This window comes from Rutidosis leptorrhynchoides, chromosome 3 (assembly GCF_046630445.1).
Source record: "Rutidosis leptorrhynchoides isolate AG116_Rl617_1_P2 chromosome 3, CSIRO_AGI_Rlap_v1, whole genome shotgun sequence".
Taxonomy (NCBI): Eukaryota; Viridiplantae; Streptophyta; class Magnoliopsida; order Asterales; family Asteraceae; genus Rutidosis; species Rutidosis leptorrhynchoides.
Genome location: NC_092335.1, coordinates 409354251 through 409364250, shown reverse-complemented (window position 1 = coordinate 409364250; position 10000 = coordinate 409354251). Strand labels below are relative to the sequence as shown.

Genomic DNA, 10000 nt, shown 5'->3' with positions numbered 1-10000 from the left:
TCGATTCACGAGCCTGACTCTAGCCTTATTTCTCAGGAAATCTAGGTGGTTCCCTTGCATCCATCAGTAGACACAAGAGGTAATATTGGAATATACCGATGAGATTGAAGCAGACATAGAATAAGGTATGTCCAATGAGAGGAGAAGGTGGTTTGAAGTGAATGCTTTTTTTAACTTGAAGTATAACAAAGCTATCAGTTTCTTCTACCTCCTTGATTTTTGCGGGTTGGTCAAACGGGTCCTCATCATTCCACAATGTGTATGTCATTATGTATTTGAGTGATGGTTTATAGGGTAGCCCTGACGTAAAACCCGTCTTTTCTCTTTGTGACTTTAGGTTGGTCGTAATGTTGTACTCTAAGGATGGAGGTGGGACGATGTCCATTGACATCTCCAATATGGTAGCAACATTAACAACTACTTCGGTGCTAGAATCCTCCATCTCTTTATTCTTATCCGGGATTTCCATTTCTATTTCTTCATCCACCTCCTCGTCACTCTGGTTGAGAGATTCAAGTATAATTGGTTCATAGAGTTCTTCTAGAACGAAATCCTCTCCAGTCATTAAAAGATCAAAATAAGGTGAGAGTGAAGATTGGGTAGGTGTGGAGTGGTTATTCTTCTTGTCTTCTACTTCTATCTTCTTCTCTTCATTCTCTGAATAAAAGGTGACTATCATAGTGGAGATGGCATTTACTTCGACGTTCCCATCAGAAGGACATACAGACTCGTCAATCGTGAAAGTGACCTCTTCTCCACGGGCTCTCAAGGTGATACTCCGTGAATAAACGTCAATGATCGCTTTGGCTGTATTCATGAAAGGCCATCCTAAGATGATAGGGGTTTTCACGTCTTCTTTAAAATCCATAACCACAAAGTCGGTCAGAAAAAGGAGTTTGTCGACCTTAACCATGATGTTCTCAGCTATTCCCTTAGGATATCTAGTGGATTGGTCAGCTAGCTGGATGCTCATTTTGGTAGGGTTAAGGTTTCCAATTTCGAGTCTCTGGAATAGTGAGTAGGGCATGAGATTGATGCTGGCACTAAGGTCAGTGAGAGAATAGATAGTACCAGATTGGTAGATAGAACAAGGAAGGGTAAATCGTCCGGTATCCCATAGTTTTTTAGGAAGTGTATTTAGGAGAATGGCTGAATAATCCGCGTTCAGCGGGACATTGGGTAGTTCGGATACCTTATCCTTGGTTGATAGGAGTTTCCTAAAATACTTCTTGCTATGAGGATTTTTAGACACAGTGTCCAAAAATTTTCCGCCAAGCTTGAAAGATTTCATCTTGTTATTTCTTTCCTTGAGACGGCCCGAGAATAGAATGGGTGTTTTCCCAGTACGTTTAGGTGATGACTCAATGACTACTACCGAACAGGTATTAGTTAGTTTCTTCTCCTTAGAAGAAACTGAAGGTTGGCTATGTGCCACCTTTGAGTCATTTTTAGGACAACCTAGAGAATCGAGACGTTGATTTAGCTGGCTTATTTGATATTCAAGACAACTCAAGTGATTATTCATGACTAAGTTAGCTGCTTCTTGTCTTGCTGTGATCATGTGAATGATTCGCAGTAGGACATCGTCTGGACTTGTCTCTGGTGAGGTAGTGGGATTGGTAGGTTGGTTGTGCGGATGAACTAGGATCTTATCAGAAAAGAAAACAGAGTCCTCACATTCAGCCTGGTATAACTTGGTCGGATGTGGGTCAGTATAATTCTGGCATAACTGCACTTGAGACACATGTTGCGGGAGTTTCTTTAGCTCTCCGAATTCTTTGGTGAGTTTTTCTATTTGGTCCGAGAGAAATTTGATGGTTTTATTTTCGATAGGATCAGAGATGGAAAGTAGTGTTGCTAATGAAATGTGCTCTTCCGTGTTACAATCATGATGGTGCATAGTCATCTCCTCGATCAATTTCCAGGCCTCGTCAGTAGTGAAGTTCATGAAGTTACCTTGAGAAATAACATCAAGAGTAGACTTGTTTTTCCCATTTAGACCTTTGTAGAAGGTCAAAATTTGAACATAGCTCTCAAGACGGTGGTTAGGGCATCTTCGAAGCAAATGTTTGAATCTCTCCCATGCAGTGTAGAGTGATTCATCGGAAGCTTGTTGAAAGTTTACGATGTCATTCCTAAGTCTGATTTGTTTTGATAGGGGAAAGTACTTGGATAAGAAACTGGTTGCCATTTCCTCCCATGAGGTGATAGAGGTTGGGTTCTAACCCCTCAAACCAGGTTTTTGCATGAAGAGTTAAGGAATAGGGGAACAGATACAGTCTAACTACATCTTGTTCAACCACGTTTTGCTTATATGAGTTAGATAAGGAGAGGAATCTATCTAAGTGAGAGTTGGTATCGTCAATTGGTAAGCCATGGAACAGGCAATGGTTGTGAATGAGTTGTATGATGCTATGCTTAAGCACAAAAGACACTCCGTTAACCTCTGGATAGAGTATCGGTCCTTCTTGTCCTTCTAACGAGGGTTTGGTGATGTCACTGAGAGTGATGCATGGGGCCGTCTTCGAACTATCGGCATGTAAGTGTGGATCTCGTCGGATGTGTACAATGTATGATATCGGATAGAAGAAAGGATGTGTCAGAAGAATTCTTAGCGGTCTAAGTAGGTTAAACCATCCTAAAGGTTTACTAATAAGGAAGTCCATTTTAAACGTTTTTAATCTTATCTAAATTAAGCTAATATTATCTAACCTAACTACAGAAAACTAATAACTTCTGACTAAGCTAGTCTCAGTCAAAAGGGTCTCTTGAAAATTAAGTAGTCTAAACAGGCTCTAAATCGTACTACCGTTCCCCGGCAGCGGCGCCAAAAATAACAGTTCCTACTAATATGGCTAAAACAGATGGTTTATTTTAGTGCGATGTTGTTAGGTCGGTAAAGGTCAATTCAAGATATCAGCAGGGGCTGAATGTTTAATTTATATGCGCTGGGCCTAAATCTATTATCCTTCCTATGGGTTAGCAAGGGCAATTATGACCTAGGGTCGTTCCTCGAGCGGTTGAATTGAAACGGGGCTTATTCAGATAATTTAGAGATTAAGATGAGGATTTATACACAATTCAGTATCCAAGACAAGTGGCCAGGTACACCTTGTATTGAGAGGCATGATCCTTTTGGTCCCAATAAATTGGTGACTGTTCAGAAAATCCAACAACCAAGTCCAACCGGTTTATTCATAGACACCACTTTATTCGGAATATCAAATTGTGTAAAGGTGATAGTTGGGTTGATATAGTTTATAATTGTAATTGAGATATTAAAGAAATATAATTAAAATAACGAAACTAAAATAAGCCAGCTAGCATGCAACAGCTAAGGACAGAGAAGACGTGGTTCACCATGATTTAAGATAACGAAGTGTCGAGATGATTATGAGACACTACTTGGATAGATATACCTCAGTGTGAACACTAGATTACCTACTAAGCGATTTCTCGATTAGCATGTCACGAGGAACTAGGCTTTGAAGATTCTCATTAGATGGACTATGCTCAACTTCCCGACGCTTTATCCAGTTTAAGGATATAAGCGGCCTATCTTGGATGCAATGCATACCTTGGGCGCACGAATAAAGTAGCATAGTCATATATATAATATCCAACCTTTCTTAACACCTTAGTGTATCACCCAAGTGCGTGGTTATGATTGTGTTTCGAATTCCTTTGTGTCAATGGTTTAGTAAAATCTAAGAGTTTGTAGACAAATTAGAACTTCTGATAGTTCTCAGTCATCCTTAAAGATTTATAAGCTTAGTTTGTATTGTAGTGCGTTAAATTCCATCTATGATTTAAACCAGCCCTTACTTAAATCTACCCAATAAATCCCTTAGCTATCCACCATGTACTACACTTATAGTGGTTCTATAGCTTCTAACCTTGACCATGCTCAAGTGGTCCTATAGTACATCAACACGGTAGTCTACTGTTGGACAGTATTTCCTCGAGTCTTATATTCTTGACCAATGTCTTGATCTGGTCATATGATAATTCCCCATGTACTTTATAGTATTTTCGATGGGTTCATACCTTGACCAATGTATAAACACAGATAATTAATTACCCTTATAATGTCGACTTTATAAAAGGTTTTAATCACGTTTATTGGTGGAAAGACGATAATAACGAGGTTTAATATCATAGACAGAAAGTAACTACGAAACAATAATCATCCTCACTAACATTACTAAATCATGGCAAACAATCAAACAATTACCCACACATCATGGCAATAGGCATTTCAATCATTAATAAATCATAAACATCAAAAAAGAACATTATGACGAATTAATAAAAGAAATGATAGATAGTACCGGATAATAATGTCGAATAATAATGCAAACAGAGTAACATTTGTATTTTTACATAATATCTAAAGCGTTAAAATGCTTGATAGCTTCTACTACTAACTACATATTAATCTCCTACTGAACACTAGAGAGCGACGGTAGAGAGATGACTACATTCCTAATCCCTGTACTTTTCTCTCTCTAGAATCTAGAGAGACAAAGTAGAGAGAGAGAACTAATCTGCTATAGAACACTAGAGAGCGACTATAGAGAGATATTTAGAGAGAGAAGTGAAAGAAAATGTTGTGTTGAAATGAGAAATGAAACCCTCCTTTTATAAGCAAAGATGATGGCATTTTTGTAAATAAGCTGACCGGCAGCCCGTTTTTTATTCGGCAGCCTGTTTTTCATACATTCAGCAGCCCGTTTTTCATACATTCGGTAGCCCGTTTTTAATCTGCTCTGGTCACCCATTTTTTTGCTCTGGCAGGCCATTTTTTTACTGCGACAGGCCGTTTAATAGGCCCTTTTTTCTGGCAGGCCGTTTAATTTTATGGCGGGCCGTTTAATCGACCCATTTTCTTGGTCACCTATTTTCAATCAGGTCACCCATTTTTCATACTTCGGCAGGCCGTTTTTTGGACTGGCAAGTCATTTTTCTAGAAGGTTTCCAGGGTTTCACCCTTTTCGCTCTAACTTCTTCGTTTCTTGTCCGTTTTAAGTGATTCTTGTGCCCACACGTTTGTAATTAAGAATCCTACAATATAGGATCAACCAAATAATATTTTCCAAAAGTTATAAAATGATTAGTTTAAATGCGAGTTATTCGTCTTTGCCGGTTTTGCTCGTTTTTCCTCGTTTTCATCCGTTTTTAGTGATTCTTAAAACATAGCCTTTATAATGACATATTCTACAAAACGAAGTAAATAAATGCTTATTTAGATGATAAAGTTTGAATCTTTATTAGTTTTAGGCCAAATATCAGGGGTAAATACATGACTTTTTAGCCGACATCAGTATCCTAGGGACGAATCTATTTGAGAGATTCGGTTATTTGGTGTTTTGGGTGCTCAAGTCCACCGTAAGGACTTTGATAATTCGGGTGTACTAGGAATTGTCCCGTGTTTCTTTTTGTGTGAATGTTGCACTAGTCCGGGTAAAGTACTTTATATGGACACGTGGAAGTGGTAAGGTACTCAATTGTATTAATGCTTGATCACCATTATTACAACCGTGTATCTTGGCACCAAGCATGACATGTCGAGTACCGAATGGATGAATGTAGCATGGTTGGGGTAGTTTCAGGACGATTTAGGAATCGTGTATTGATTCCTAGATTATGGTGGTCTCAGGTGATGTGATTGTGTATCATCTGGTCTATCTTTGGTCGAAGAGTGTTACGGTGGTATGGTTAGTTAAGGTGGGTAGGTGAACTCACGGGATTGACGCGTGTGTGGTCACCCTAATTAGTGGGTGTACTGTTGATATTAATTTTGGTATAGTGATTTACCGTACTAGGTTATTTTGGTATAGATCCCGTACGAGTATGTAACAGGTCTTTTGGGGGAATTTTCCGTTGGTACTCGGGTGAGTACGGAGTTAGTGAATCCGGTAAAGATTCTGGTTGTAGGTCGTTTACGACGATCATGTATCGATGTGTGTTTGGGTCGTTAAACTCGCGGGAGTGAGACCCTTCATGTTGACGCGTTGTGTTAGTTGTTTGTGGAAATAGGGTAAGTTCCTTATGGAATTTCCCTGTATTGATGGTTGTATCGGTGTGCAGTGGAGTGTAAGCCTTGGTGTTACCAAGCAATCCTTAGTGTGTTGTGAAGGATCTAGCTAAGCTATGTTACATAGCTTAGAAGAGAGTTTGTAGTGGCGTGTGTTCACTGGAGGATTGGTGGTCTAGTGAACCGTAAGGTTCATCGGGTAGGTATGACCTCGGGTCATACAGTGGCGTATTGGACAATGTGGGGTGTATAGAACCCTAAGGACCTAGATTTAAACCTCGGCAGAGGGTAGTGGGAGTTTGTTGACACTGCGACAGGTGCCTCTTTTATACCTGCTAGTTTGATGTATGACTCCTATGATGGTGTAGACTGGACGTACCTAGGGTATTATCGAGAGACCCTCTGCTGCAATAGTAATGGCAATGGGAAATTATCAGACTATTGCGATCCGATGATTTCAATAGCCTATGTTCATGATGGTTTTCTTGCATACTTCGTGTGAAGCGAAGTGGGGCGAATGAACAATGTGGTCATTTGCTATGTACAATTGGGAGTGGCGATGAGTTGCGTGTGTTGATGAGCCCATGAGATGGGTGAATCATGTTGCTCCTAAAAGCTCGACGGGTTGTGATGATTGATAAGGCGACCATGGATATAACTGTCTGCTAGGTTGCAGTTGATGATGACGTGTTGGTTAATGCGGGCGACAAATTCGTTGGGTCTGATTGGTCACTCTTCTCCATGAGAGTGAGCAAAGGCCCGTTAGCGATAAATTTTTAATCGAGTGGAATGTCGAGTGAAATCGACTGATATGTGGGATGGATGGAGCGTGATGGCAAATGCCTAGGCTCGGTGATGTGTGTACAAATTTTGTGAGAGTCTACCCCGAGGGAGACGTGTGCAACTAGCGTTGGTAAAGGTGTGATGTCATTGTAAGTATGACATTGAGGATGATTACGTTTGATGACTTCAGGGATTTGAAATTGATTCTCAGGAAATCGGTGTCTATATGATCAGGGATGATGATGGTAATGTATATTGATGATCGATAAGTTCGCAGGATGTTACCATCTTTGCAACTTGGGCGTGGAGCTCAATCCTAAGTGAGTTTTATTATTTCCCGAGGGGGATTTGATAGTGTGGTATGGTCTGAAGTGTTGGGGAGCAACGTTATAGACCTCAATGAGGATGCAAATTCCAAAGGAGGTTGAGTGACGTGCTTCCAACATGGGACCCAAGGTCAGGCGTTATGACCGTTAAGTCACGAGTTGAAGAGATTGTGCGAAGGATTTTGTGATAATGGTGGTGTGAGGCCCATTGGGACCCTTGAAGTCCTGAAGTAGGGGTGTGGGTATACCCCAAAGGGTGCATCTGTGGCATAAATCCGAAAGGTTGTGAATCTCGGATGGTGTTGGTGAGCAACTCTGAGTTTGGTGTCGAGGAGATTGCATCATTTTTCCTATTTGGGAATCGTGTTTGTGGAAATTGCTAGTGGATTATTCCACTTTGCGAGTGATTGTGGGATGTGTTGTGCCGATTCCAAGTGCTTCACTTAGAAGCGCTCGGTTGCTACTTGGTTTTCGAGGGTGTGTCACCTTGATTTGAGCAATTTTGGTGTGTTGTGATGCAAAGACCTTCCTTGACGGGGGGTCAAGGCGAGAGGCTCATCCAGTGTTGGTGAGCGTATTGTGGGTCGTGCGATGGTTGACGGGGAGAGAACTTGTTGGTGATGGCTTGTTAGTACACGAATAGTATCCATACTAGTGCTAGAAGCTATTTGTTCATTAGAACTTTGATGGGGATCGAGAAGAAACCATGTGTAATGGGGTAGTGAACTATTGAACGTATTGCATAGTGACGTTATCCTCGTGTGACTTGAGGACGAGCTATTTGTTGTTAGTAGATTTAAGGGACTGTTAGTGCCCTGAGAACGAGTACGTATGGAATGTTTTATCGCAGGACGGATTAGTTCGAGCGTTGTCGAAGTAGACGAACTTTTGCGTAAGGCGCATGTAAGGTTGGTTGAATTTGTGGGTGCGAGTTGATGTATGATCGAGGCATAAGCTGTAGTGACCCGAACATTTCCATGTTTATATATATTAAATGAAATTGATATTTACATGATTAAATGTTTCCAACATGTTAAGCAATCAAACCTGTTAAGACTTGATTAATTGAAATAGGTTTCATATAGACAATTGACCACCCAAGTTGACCGGTGATTCACGAATGTTAAAAACTTGTAAAAACTATATGATGACATATATATGGATATATATATAGTTAACATGATATTATTATAAGTAAACATATCATTAAGTATATTAACAATGAACTACATATGTAAAAACAAGACTACTAACTTAATGATTTTGAAACGAGACATATATGTAACGATTATCGTTGTAACGACATTTAATGTATATATATCATATTAAGATATATTACTACATCATGATATCATGATAATGTAATAATTTAACATCTCATTTGATTTAATAACCAATGGGTTAACAACATTTAACAAGATCGTTAACCTAAAGGTTTCAAAACAACACTTACATGTAACGACTAACGATGACTTAACGACTCAGTTAAAATGTATATACATGTAGTGTTCTAATATATATTCATACACTTTTGAAAGACTTCAAGACACTTATCAAAATACTTCTACTTAAAAAAAATTGCTTAAAATTACATCCTCGTTCAGTTTCATCAACAATTCTACTCGTATGCACCCGTATTCGTACTCGTACAATACACAGCTTTTAGATGTATGTACTATTGGTATATACACTCCAATGATCAGCTCTTAGCAGCCCATGTGAGTCACCTAACACATGTGAGAACCATCATTTGGCAACTAGCATGAAATATCTCATAAAATTACAAAAATATGAGTAATCATTCATGACTTATTTACATGAAAATAAAATTACATATCCTTTATATCTAATCCATATACCAACGACCAAAAACACCTACAAACACTTTCATTCTTCAATTTTCTTCATATAATTGATCTCTCTCAAGTTCTATCTTCAAGTTATAAGTGTTCTTCATAAATTCCATAAGTATAGTTTCATAAAAATCAAGAATACTTCCAAGTTTGCAAGTCTACTTCCAAGCTTTCTAATCCATTCCAAGTAATCATCTAAGATCAAGGAACCTTTGTTATTTATAGTAGGTTATCTTTCTAATTCAAGGTAATATTCATATTCAAACTTTGATTTAATTTCTACAACTATAACAATCTTATTTCGAGTGAAAATCTTACTTGAACTATTTTCGTGTCATGATTCTGCTTCAAGAACTTTCAAGCCATCCAAGGATCCTTTGGAGCTAGATCCATTTTTCTCATTTCCAGTAGCTTTATCCAGAAAACTTGAGGTAGTAATGATGTCCATAACATCATTCGATTCATACATATAAAGCTATCTTATTCGAAGGTTTAAACTTGTAATCACTAGAACATAGTTTAGTTAATTCTAAACTTGTTCGCAAACAAAAGTTAATCCTTCTAACCTGACTTTTAAAATCAACTAAAAACATGTTCTATATCTATGTGATATGCTAACTTAATGATTTAAAACCTGAAAACACGAAGAACACCGTAAAACTGGACATACGCCGTCGTAGTAACACCGCGGGCTGTTTTGGGTTAGTTAATTAAAAACTATGATAAACTTTGATTTAAAAGTTGTTCTTCTGGGAAAATGATTTTTCTTATGAACATGAAACTATATCCAAAAATTATGGTTAAACTCAAAGTGAAAGTATGTTTTCCAAAATGGTCATCAAGATGTCATTTTTTCGACGGAAATGACTACCTCTTTAGTAATTGACATGTAACTTAAAATTCCGACTATAAACCTATACTTTTTATGTTTATATTCTTAAATTAGAGTTCAATATGAAACCATAGCAATTTAATTCACTCAAAACGGATTTAAAATGAAG

General features: G+C 38.5%; 1 non-coding gene across 1 annotated transcript; it reads left to right on the top strand.

Annotated features, from left to right (window-relative positions):
* The first annotated feature begins 2036 nt into the window (after positions 1–2036).
* On the top strand, positions 2037–2143 carry LOC139903124 (small nucleolar RNA R71). Its single transcript, XR_011777968.1, has one exon. It is a non-coding gene; the product is annotated as a small nucleolar RNA R71 (small nucleolar RNA).
* Positions 2144–10000: the final 7857 nt, after the last annotated feature.